This window comes from Calliphora vicina, chromosome 2 (genome assembly GCF_958450345.1).
Source record: "Calliphora vicina chromosome 2, idCalVici1.1, whole genome shotgun sequence".
NCBI classification, from domain to species: Eukaryota; Metazoa; Arthropoda; class Insecta; order Diptera; family Calliphoridae; genus Calliphora; species Calliphora vicina.
In genome coordinates this window covers 113,766,087-113,778,841 of record NC_088781.1, presented here as the reverse complement: position 1 = coordinate 113,778,841, position 12,755 = coordinate 113,766,087, and positions in this window count along the sequence as shown.

Genomic DNA, 12,755 nt, shown 5'->3' with positions numbered 1-12,755 from the left:
AGCTCCATTTATTGGGAATAGCATGAAACCCGAGTTCATTTCTATAGAATAGCATGAAGACTGATTTCAGTTCTATAGATTAGCATGAAGTCTGACTTAATTTCTATAGATTAGCATGAAGTCTGACTTCATTTCTTTAGAATATAACGAAATTTATCTTTCTATCGGAATAAGTTGGAATTGGCATGAAGTTTGAGTTATTTTTTTACAATGCCGGGAGTTAATTTCTTTGGAATATATGCAGCCTGATTTCATATCTTTAGAATAACATGAAGTTTTACTTCATTTCCTTATAGCAACATGAAGTCTAACAATATTACTTCAGAATAGCACTTCATTCCTTTAGAATAGCATAGAGTTACACTTCATTGTCACTAAACATCATCTATCAAAGTCATTTTTTCCAAAATTGTATGCTGTTTGTAACTTATTAACAATTTTCCAAAAAATGTTTTATAACTTTATATTAAACCACGCCATAGATTTTGATACGCTCTGTTTATTTCACATTAAAATATCTGCTAAAATACTGAACCTACTTTGCTTACTTTCTTTTGTTTCCATATCGCTTAGAACATTTTTTTTTTAATGTAACATTTGTGTGTGGATTTGTTTTTATCAGGAAATGAAACATGCAACTATACAACTATCCTGTGTGCATACATAACTGAAAATATAAAAATGTTTGTTGGTTGTGGTTATTCTTATGTACCCTACTATAGAGGCTTATTTTTACACTATTTATAAATATGTAAAAATTAAAACATTAAATTGTAATGCAAGTACTATGTGTACTGTCAAGCCTAAGATGCTAGTTATATCTTCAACACTAACTAAATAAGTTATTTTGGTAAGTATAGGTAGCAATGTAGATAGTGTTTAATTTAAAATTATTTACAGATTCCCTATAGTCTGATCTGACCGACATATGATTGAAACGCATCTATTTCTATTATTGTAGTTAATGTTTAGATTTTAAAAACTCTTATTTTCTCCTGTTTTTCATTCACTTGTTTTTAATAAACTCTTCTAAGTTCCAAGTCCACATGATAAATCCCTACAATATAAATCGTTACAAAACGGTTTAATAAAGTTAATTAGAATAGTAAAGAATATATCATAAATCTGTAGCTGGATTTCAAACTCTTCAGAAACCAGTTGGCTTCACAATATTCTATCATCTAATCCTGCTGTACCATTTTCATTCAGCAAATACGATGGACACTTACAAGCTTTTTTCCAGACATATATTGGTCCAGATAACTGTATACCAGCGAACCTACAGAATATCAGCACTTTGATTTCATGGCTCTTACTCACTTCAATCAATGAGTATTTTACATGTCCATTCGATTAAAACGAGCAAAACATAAAGGCTAAGGATTTTAGACCAATCAGCCTTTCTTACTTTATGCAGACCAATGAGCGCAGACTGTAATGAATCATATCCATCACGAAAACCTGGCACAATTTTCAGCCGGACGTCCGCAATAAGAGAGGAGGACTGGCCTAGCATAAAAACTTGCTTTCAGATGAGACTAGAGAAAAACAGACAATACTCTAAATGGAGAAAGAAGACTACAGTATCCGGATGATTTTGCGAAAGAGATCCATACAACATCCAACATTTATCGAATCACAAAACTATTGGGAAGCAAGTTGGAGTATGCGGATAAGATTATGCGTAAATTTTTGAAAAACGCACCAGCTCCAATTGAATTCACATGGTGATGCCTGCATCACACTAAGAAGTCGAGAACTTAATCAGAACACTCATGAATAAGAAAGAATCCATGATCTACACTTTATCCCCAAGATGTTAAATCCAGATCGGGACACTCCACAACTCTGCAATCTGGTACGTTACTCAATTGAAGGAAATACCAAAAGGTCTTACATATATAGGTTATCAAGTTCCTGTACTACAAGGTTTAATGAAGCATTTCGCACAAAATTAAGGTGATTTGCCCAATAAATGTGAAAATAGGACGTCAACAGGATAGTCCTTATTATGGCAAGTCACATAGAAATGTGATTAAATGACAACATCAAAGACTTAGACTTCGCAGACGACATATATTTTCTGAGACATAGATTGAAGGATACTGAGAGATATGGAAGTCACAACAGCTTGTGCTCTCAAATTGGATGTTTCAAAAGGCCAGCCAATCATAGTCAAGTCGCTGTTAAATTCCAAACATATTTTCAAGCGCTCGCGATGGATCATTCATCAGATCAAAATGCAACATACTGATATCATCAGGGCAACCGTACCAACAGATAAACAAGAATGGAACGCATTTTGTTTGTTTCTTACTGGATTTACATGGCACGAAATTATTGGATTCGGATGATATGTAGAAAGTTTCTTCTACCACTTACAGGCATTTAAGAAACAAGAATAATTGATAAACTACAGTGCGAAAGATCCTTAAGTCGGTGACAAGTAAGAGATATATATTCACCTGTGGCGAATTTTATATACCCTCCAAATCGTATAGAGCCGCAGAAATGGAAAGAGAACGGGAATCACGGCTTATAGCTAAACTTATTGCTTTTGGTGTCGGTAATAACTTCTCTCTATTTATATAGAGCTTTCTCAGAGATCGCACTATACAAGTTGTTACAGATGAAATTTCATCAAACGAGTTCAAGATCAATTTAGAGGTACCGCAAGGCTCCATCCTTTCTCCTAAACTATTTCTTATATTTATAAATGACCTTCTATGTCAAACTTCCAACAATATCTTCTCTTTTGCAGATGACAGTAACATTTGCCATTCATATTCATTCAGTTATAGACCAAGGAGATTGGGACAATGAGGCAAAAAATTAATGATACGCTCAAACAAGAGCTTGTGACAATCTCCGAAGGCGGTTGTGCGAACAGAGTCGATTTGAATGCACGCAAGACTCAATATTATATGTTAACACACAAACGTACAACATATCATGTTGCTCCATCTATTTTTATGGGTGTTGTAAATATTAAGAAATCAGAAGCTCTTGATGTTCTAGGCATGAGTATTCAGGGCGATGTCCGCTGGACAAAACACATTTTTCGAGTGTCGAAAGAAGCATTCAAGTGCCTTGGTTTTCTAAATCACTCCATTTGATCTTCTTACTATTTACACCACTTATATCCGACCTAAAATGGAATACGACTCTCATGTGTGGGCCGGTGCTTCGAAGTCTATTTTGGAGTTACTTGACTGCGTTGAGGAGAGGGCGAAGATGCTTATCGGTGACAGTAGGGTATCCAGCTCTATTGACTCACTGGAACATCGTCGCAATGTGGGTTGTGTTTCACTGTTCTACCGATACTACAATGGAAACCCCTAAATTTTTACGCAACAAACGCTCTTCGGCAAGGGCTCATCAATTCGTTGTCGACTGGACAGTGGACCGAACAACGCATTACACAGTGGTCCAAATGTTTCAAAAGCAAATTTTTTGTATGGTAATATGTTGACAAGTGTCCATAGTACATAACGGCGTATTTTTTTCTTTAAACAGCATTGAAACATTGCTTAAAAAACAAGTAATTGCTACATTGTTAATAAATTAATATCTCAAGCGACATTTAAAAGTGCAAGTGAAATTATCGTCAAAAAATAATAAGAACAATTAAAAAAAAATTTGTTGCTGTAATTAATATAACAAAGGTAAGAGTAAAAATCACTGTTTAAATTTTTCATAAAATATGTTATGTTTAGAAACAAAGTGCAATTATGTACATGTGTGTTTTAAATGTGAAATTTTTGATCAATGTCCAAATTCTATTAGAATTTCAAATGGTAATTTAACAGAGTTAAGCTTTAGTTTTTATGTTGTCGTCATCTATATATATGTAGCTTTTTAATGTGTAAAAAATTAGCTGCCACTTTTTGCCTCAAACATTTTTATTTAATTTAGAGTTTAACATGTCCATTACAAGGAAGGAGCTTTATTTTCATTTTTAAGGTTGGTGTGGCATTTCGCCCACTTTAATTTTTTTAATGAATGGTATCCTTTAATTCCTTTCACACGTACAGAAACACGGTGAAAAAATTTCAGGAAAATCGGTCCAGCCGTTTCGCCGTTTATATGCTTCAAACAAACCCACAAAGAAAAAATGTACATACAAAAAAACACACATTCATGCCCAACAAAATATTTTTTTTTTCAGAATGTTTATACTGATGAAATATATAAACGTACAAAGTTTTATGTCGACTCGGCTTTTCAAAAGTCTTTTTTCTGGCTAGATTGCGTATTTGGACCACTGTGCATTACAGGGAACATTCGTTCTTTAGCCGTAATGTCCGTATGTGGAAGAACCTTCATCCTGTAGTCTTTCCTGTCACTTTCAATATAGGGAAATTCAAATCAAATGTCCATATACACTTTACCATCTACCCTCCCATAACCTATTTTCCTAGTTCCAACACAATACTTTGCATGAGTAGAGCAGTGTTGGCACCAAAAAATATATCAAAAAGCTCAATTAGCAAATTAAATTTAAACTGCCTGGCGAAACAATGAAATACAAATCAATTATCTTACTAAATTTTTTTCATTGGTACCATCCATAATGCCACTACATGTATTAACATTGAAGGTTAGATCACCGATAATGCTTTTCCGGAACATAAAAGAGACAAAATTACCCAACGGAATAAGATCGACCATAAAAAAATGTTCACCAAATTTAATTGAGGCAACAATCATTGGTGGCAGATTCAAATGATTTCCAACGACCTATCATTTGAATTCAAGCGATTTTCCTATAACCATTAACAAAGCACGAGGCCAATTGTTGGCTATTGCTGGCTTACATTTGGAAAATTTATATTTTTCACAACAAATAATTTGTATATATTTACTGCAAATAAAAAAACAGGAAACATTGTACATTCACTGTTTTAGTTTTGTTCGACACTGTATAGTAAAACCGAGAAGCAATATAAAAAATATGCCGAAGGCCGGCAATGCAAAAAACTTTTCTGAGCGAAGCCAGCTTTTGATACACTCCAGAGGAGAAAACCTTAATTTCATTTTCCCCTTTGGTAGTTATTTAATTTTTCAAGTTTGGGAATTATTTCAGTTTTGATGGGAATTATTTCATTGGGAGTTATTTCATTTGGAAGCTATTTCACGGTACCCATTTGCACATTTAAGGAATAATAACTATGATGGTATACGTAAGCCCCTTCGAAGGAACAAGAATAGCAAAGCGGGAGCAATCAATAGCTCCTATACATCCTTCAAATGGATGAAATGTTTCGAAATTGTTCCTTAACACAGTTTCGTTCGTTTTTTGTTCGTAGTACGTTAATTGCATCAGTAACTTTATGTAAAGATCGGCTAACAGAAACTGACTTAGAGAAAAGCCCCACTGTTTTTCCACAGGCATTTTAAAACATCCCTCTGATGAATACATACACGCAGAGAAAAAATATAATTGGGCATGGTTACTGTAACCATTTATATAGTGTTACAAGTTTTTTAACTATATTATAGTTAAAAGCTGGTCCATTCCATGCACAGCCATTAAAATGCTGCAATTGCTCAGAAAGGAGGACCTACCACATATTAAATTCAATTAAAATTATTATTGGGATTCCTTGCCTTAAAACGGTTAACTGTACGGAGACTTTTTTGGTGATACTTTTCGTACAATTATTGAATTTATGTAAATTTTTATGTTTTTAATGAAAATGTTTGTAGTTTTTTTATGTTGATTTCTAGTTTATAAGATTTTTTATAAAATGAATTAAAAAAGGTTTAAATATGTATTGAAAAGTGACCATAAATATCTAGTTTATATTATGAGTATGTCTGTACGGAGACTTAATTGATTCAGTGTATATTGTATCGTAGTTCACCAATTTTGTTTTTCAAGTCGTTATCTTATCGAAGTTTATCGTGAACTTCCGACTATGGCTACGAACAAAATCGGTAGAATTTTACAACATAATAGCATTTAACGACAATTATTGTTAACAAACTATTTCTTACTACTTAACATCAAAATTTTGTCATTAAAAAATTACAGAATTGCAAAGAAATGGAGTCCAACAAAAAATTTATTTTTTTAAAGCCATCAATGTTGCGTATACGCAACATCAGTAAAACACATATTTTCGCATGTATACGATCTGATGTCCAAAAATGTATGCTGTTGGCTAGAAAACAAATTGAATTGGACAAACTTTGATGCAATAATGCTTTATATCGGTTTAGAAATAAAAACACATAAAAACGAAAATGATTTTACGTGCTACCAAATCTGAAACCTCCCGTGCTATCAATTTAGGGTAGGGTATCACATTATCCGGCAATAATACTCTTACTTGATGTTTCCTAATTTTTTTTGCTGGTTATTGTTACTATAAAATGCAACTCTACATTTATAAATTTTTCTTGCGGTTGTTTATGCAGCAACTATGGAATACTACATACAAATGTATATATTCATACAAAGAAGAAACAGCAGCAACAACAACAACTAAAGTGCAGTAACAAAAACAAAAATTATATATGAAATGCATTCAAACAAATACAGTTACTTATGACTACAATTAGCTTTTTTGCTTGCCGTAGTTGTTTTTCTTGTTTTTGTGTGCTTTGTTTTAAATACATACTTACTTCCGTTTGTTATATTTTATATTCCTTAGACAACAACTTTTTGATTAATTGTGTGTTGTGTGTGGCTTCTTTTTTTCGTAGCTGAACAAAGTATATAAGGGTGGTTCTTATTTTGCCCTTTTTGTATTTTCGAAGCCCCTAAAGGCCTAAAATTATCGTCCGTTATCTAAAACCCAAATGCTGAAATTTTTAGCAAAATCGGACAAAGTTTACAGTTGGCACATTTTAGTTCAAGTTTCCAGAATATATATACTTTATACGGTTGCAAACAAAAAATGTGGAAAGGTATAAATGCTTCTTATTTAGACTTCATTAGAATTAAGAAAACTTTTTTTTCTAATTTTTTTGAAATTTCGTTTAAAACAAAACTTTTGAAAATATAAAATAGGCACGCAATTTTATGATTACTTTGATTATCTGATTTTTCTCAGATTTTCAGCATTTCGTTTTCAGATGACAGCAAACAATTTGAAACCTTGGGAGCATCAATAACATTATACAACAAAATCTAATTTTTTCCAAAATTACAAGGTCCGACCAATAAATTTTGATAGAGGAGACAAAAAAAAGTCAAGTGTATCGGCGTTTTGAAAGTTTACATCTGAATTTCATTTGAGGGAGTGTTAAATTTTCCCAACTCTGGCACATTCTTATTGTAAATCGGCATAAGAAACCATGTGATACTTACATTTTAGGTATAAAATGTGTTCAGCAAATTTATGTAAAATGTTACGGAGGACATTTTTGTAGAATATGTTAACCCTCTAAATCCTCAAGATATGGGTCTTTTTTGTCCTTATTTTAAAAAAGAGCAAAAAACACCCTTAAACCAGGGATTTAAGGGGTTAAAATGTTCCGCAAAAATATTATCCGTGAAATTTTACTATCTCCTCTATCAAAATTAATTGGTCGGACCTTGTAATTTTTGTTGGTGTTGTACAGTGTAATCTAAAAAGTGTAAAATAGGGGCCACCCTAATTTACATGCCTGAGAGTGTAAGTTTATGCCTGTTTGTTTTGATAGCAGTTAGTTGTTGTTTGCTATAGCTGTTGTAGTTGTGTCTTAACAAGGAAGAGTTGCAGTTTGCATTTTCATACATCTACATACAACACTCGCATATTCTCATAAATAAATTGTTCTTATTTACCCATACACACAACATCTAAGAAACGATATGAACATGAAAGGAAAACTACAAAAAAAACACACACACACATAACAAAACAACAAATTTGCATAAAACATAATTCACTAAAAAGACATTTATTTTAGTTTTTTTAAACGTCAGCAGTGGGTGGTTATTTTACGACAATCACACACATGAAGTTATAACAACTCTTTCCTTTACTATATTTTTAAGTTAAAATCCAGATTTTAACTTGGTTTAGTTTCATGATATAAAAAGGGAAATATATGAATAATAGTTTAATTATATAGAAAAGATACTGGATTTACAATTTAAAATTGTTTGGAAAGAATGACAAGCATATATTAAATACTTAGCAAATAAATAATAAATTAATTATGGAAACAAATATGAAATTTTATTATTTTCAAAGTATACAGGTTAAATCTTTAATAAAAACGCGCATTGTTGTAAAAATAAAAAGCTAAATTGGTTTAATACACATTGCTTTTATTGAATTGAAAACATAAATTTATTAAGGTATTTATCATGGAATCGTGTCTGCAAATTCAAAAGTTTATATTACTTAATTTGAACTAGATTTGACGCTACTGAGATAATTCATGAATTATTTTGTTTTCTTACTAGTAATTAGGGATTACATCAAATAAGATCGGGAGGGTTATATAGATTTTATCATTTCATTTCTAACACATTAAAATATTTATCGCAGACCCATATTAGGATATATATTCTTGGTCCTGGCAACATTCTATGACTATTGCAAGATTCTATGACGATGTCCGTCCGTCTATCTGTCTATCCGGAATACTGTTTGAGCCGTCATACATATGTTGAATATGCGACAATCTTGATACAATTTTATGCAAATTTATTCTAAGTATTCTCAAATTATTCTGTAAATCGGCAACATTTGTCCCAAGTCCCCATACAAGGCCACTCTCAGAAAATGCCATAAAGATTCATAAATGTCTTATAATAACTTATGTAAGGATGAAATTATACATGAACAATTTTTTTATGAACATAAATCTTTGTACCAACTTTTGTGAGGGTCGGTCTATAATTGACCCTACTGCCCATATAACCCCTAAATCAGAAAAATAATTTATATATTTTTACTTTTACTTACTTCTTACAATTTCGATTATAATTACATCGCAGTAATATTTTTCAAATTGTTATTAAAATCTATAAAGAAATATGGTTAATTTATTATAGAAACAAAAATAATACGTTAATTGTTTATTCTAATCGAAAATGAAATGATTGGTAACCTGGACGAGATCTTATGTTCGTGCAAAAGTTTGCCGCTATTGAAAAGGCCCTATTTAATTCTGATGAATTCGAACTTGATTTGGCATCTAAGATCAGCTATGCACTTTCAGTGTTCCTAATTTCCCAGACTTTTTTTATTTATTATAAATAATATAAATAATACATTCATTTCCAAGAAATCGATCTACTAGAATATTTAGTAAGGAGGGTATAATGCGTTTGTGCAGATGTTTGCAACGTCCAAAAATATTAGTCTAGCACCTTAAAGTATACCGAGTATACTTAGAATGACCTTCTGAGTCGATTAAAAGATGTCCGTCCGTCAAGCTGGCTGTCCATGTAAACCTTGTGCGCAAAGTACATGTCGCAATTTTTAAGATATTTCGATAAAATTTGGTACATTATATTTGTCGGACAAAGACTATTTTAATGTCCTCCTGAAATTGAACTTTATCGGTCATAAATGTTTAATTTAAATAGGTATCTATACAAATTTCGCTCCAAATAAGTTTTATATATACAAAATTCATGTCACCAAATTTTATTCTGATCGGTGAATAATTAGTCATAGCTCCCATATAAGGCCCGCTTCCGAAAATCACTTTAACGAGCATAAATCTCTTAAAAATTTTGGTAGCTACACAGAATTCAACACAAATAACTTTAATGTAGACACAAAATCACACGACCCAATTTCATGGTGATCGGTCCATAATTGGTCATAGCTCCCATATAACCCACTTCCGAAAACACTCACCAATATAAATTATTCATATTTTAAAAGAAAAATGTTTTTGCTCATTTAGTGTAGTGTAGGATATTATATGGTCGGGCTTGACTGACCATACTTTCTTACTTGTTTTGTTTAACATTTCGCACAAAGAGATTACAGTTTATCTTGTAATTACTTAAAAGCGTTTTCATTGAGACAAGTTTGCTACTACTCTGTGAACGTACGGCTGACATTTGCCGATGTCGATCTGTCAATCATGAAAATTTACAACGCTATTGGCCAGTTAGTGACCAATTATGCTGCTCCATCGTTAAGTCATACCCAGTTGATAAATATTAAAAGCTGGCAAGATGTGGCCTTAAGAATAGTCAAATGATGCATGCCAATTACTACCGAACGCCAAATAGACGAAAAAAGTATGGTTCTTCCAGTTAATAATGTACAGTTCTTTTAGGATTGTCATCGGAGGACTCATCCAAACTATAATGGCAAACAGTTGGAGTCTACCCAGAGAATTGCCGACTGTATGAAAAGAACGAAAAGGGATATGTACAAGATCTATAGAATTTCCATTGGCACCACATAGACCTAGTCTATAGTTTACGTCCTGCTTGAAATCAGGGTCCACTGGGATATTACACGACATCCAATTCCGCGGTAGCAGGATACCGAATAAATTTCGTACTTGGAGACAGCCACAGAGAAAAACATGCCGCAAAAAACAAAAACAGTTTGGAACAACCCATTTCCATTTGCACCACATAGACCGTCTCTAACTTATGTCCTGTTTGAAATCAGGATCCCCTAGCATATTCAAACGTTCAGCCAATGCTTTCACAATTGGTTGAGTATTTAGTAGCGGTATACAAGTGTTTTGAAATTTAAACAATTTTATGCCGATATTTAGGATTTATCCAAATTGTTAATACTTTGTAAAGCAGGGAAATCCCGACGGAATACAGTTTTATATACATATGTTTTGAATATGCCACATAAGTCGTAAAATTCGAAATTTTTTTTCCGTAAATTGTGGGATTCTGTTTCTACAATTTTATTGTCCCCAATTATCTATTTAGAATTATAAAGTCTACCAAAGTAAAATTATTTTGTGCAATACGTTCAATAACAAACATCCTATTCATAATATTTCATTTCAAGCCCAAATGAGAATCAAACAATTTAAAATGCATATGATAGATAATTGATCAACCTACGAAATGAGTATTTGAAAAGGGTTCTAAGCCTTTTTATGGGTTAGAAAATTTTAAATTTGCAAAAAATCAATTTTATGTGAGTAAAATAACATATTCTTTAAAATTTTGAATTTTTTGTTGCTTTTTAACTTTTAAATGCATGATTTTTACTTTTATTTTTCTATAAAGTATCAAATATTTAGTTGATTTTTATTTATTATATTTCCTTTAGCTTTAGTTTGATTTAGAATTTCTTTAGCTGAAACATTTCGTATTCCATTTGATTTTTCGGTATTAGAATCTGAATTAGTATCAAGCTTATATTCGTCTAAAATTAAGTGGAACTGGAATCTAGACAATTGGCAACAATATGCATTAGATGGTTGAGGCTTTTATGATTTTAAATTATTCCAAAAAAGATTTCTAGATTTTTTAAGCTTAATTTTAAACTACAATCCCTAAAAGAAGGCATATCTAATGGGTTTTTCGTGTATGTCATAAATTACACAATAATGCATGCAACAAATTTTTGGAACCATGTATTTTTTCAAAATGTTACCTCTAGCAAAAGATACGGCAAGTACCGTCAGCAAGTACTGAAAATCAGTCAACTTTTGGACCAAAAATCTGATTGTAATAAGAGTAGCATATTTGAAATCGTTGGAAAATTTCTTGTAAAATAGGTTTATTCAAAATTTTGGATTTTTGCAACCTCACTTGTTCTACGGGCGCGAAGGTTAGGTTGTACTAATGGGAGTACGACTTAAAAATACGGGATTTACAATACATGGCGTATCTTTTGAACGCAGTTTCTGCCTTATAGTCCAGACATTGGCCGTCCGACAACTATTTTTTTCGATCGTTACAGAACGGTCTCTCCGGGATACGCTTCACTTCTTTTGGCTCGGAATCCATACGTTGCTAGAAATATGGGAAAATGACATAGCTAACAAAACTTTGTATAAATTCATATTGTACAAATGTTTCATAATAAAAGTTAAAATTTGTAAAAATTCTCGAATTTTTATGTCATATATACAATACTTCTTGCCCGACAAGGGAAAGAAGGGATTGTCTACAAATTTCAAACTCATTGAGACGGGCCATAAATGAATGTAATAAAATTAACGACGTGGATACAGAAATATAAGAAACCGTTTGGATCTGTAAAGAACACATCAAGAATGACTGGTTGACTACAGAAAATCTGAATCTGTGCCTGTTCATTACGAGTGAATGCTTTAATATTAGCAAAATTGTGATAATTTTCTGTTTTTGAAGACCAAAATTTAAATATAGCATTTCATTCCAACACTCTATTTAAATTCTTTACCCCAAATAATTTTCACACCCTTTAAATTGATTTTGTTGACAATAATCTATCCCTATCCTTGAATATACCGTACGTACCAGTACACATGCTGCAGTATTAAAGAAATCTTAAAGTGAGCATGTACTTGTATGCTAACATAAAACCCAGCAGATTTACAAGTAGTCAGTGTATCCTTTACACAGAGAATACAGATTCGTGATAGCAACCGAATTTGTTGCCAATCGAATGATTCGGTTGTACACATAGAATTTTTCGATTCTATCAACAGAAAGACAGTTGACAAATAATATTAATATTAGCAAAATTGTGATAATTTTCTGTTTTTGAAGACCAAAATTTAAATATAGTATTTCATTCCAACACTCTATTTAAATTCTTTACCCCAAATAATTTTCACACCCTTTAAATTGATTTTGTTGACAATAATCTATCCCTATCGAG